The following is a 222-nucleotide window of genomic DNA, read 5'->3' as shown; positions in this document are numbered from 1 at the left end:
TACACTGCTGGTGGGAATGTAAATTGGTCCAACCACTGTGGAGAACAATTTGGAGATTCTTCAAAAATCTACAAATAGAACTACCATATGATCCAGCAATCCTACTCCTTGGTATCTACCCAAAGGACAGAAGAATACTTAATCGGAAAAGTGCTTGCACATTGATGTTTATTGTGGCACTTTTCACGATTGCTAAGTCATGGAAACAACCCAAATGCCCAC

Source organism: Tupaia chinensis, unplaced genomic scaffold (genome assembly GCF_000334495.1).
Source record: "Tupaia chinensis unplaced genomic scaffold, TupChi_1.0 Scaffold144247_1, whole genome shotgun sequence".
Classification (NCBI taxonomy): domain Eukaryota; kingdom Metazoa; phylum Chordata; class Mammalia; order Scandentia; family Tupaiidae; genus Tupaia; species Tupaia belangeri.
This window is presented reverse-complemented; position numbering follows the sequence as displayed.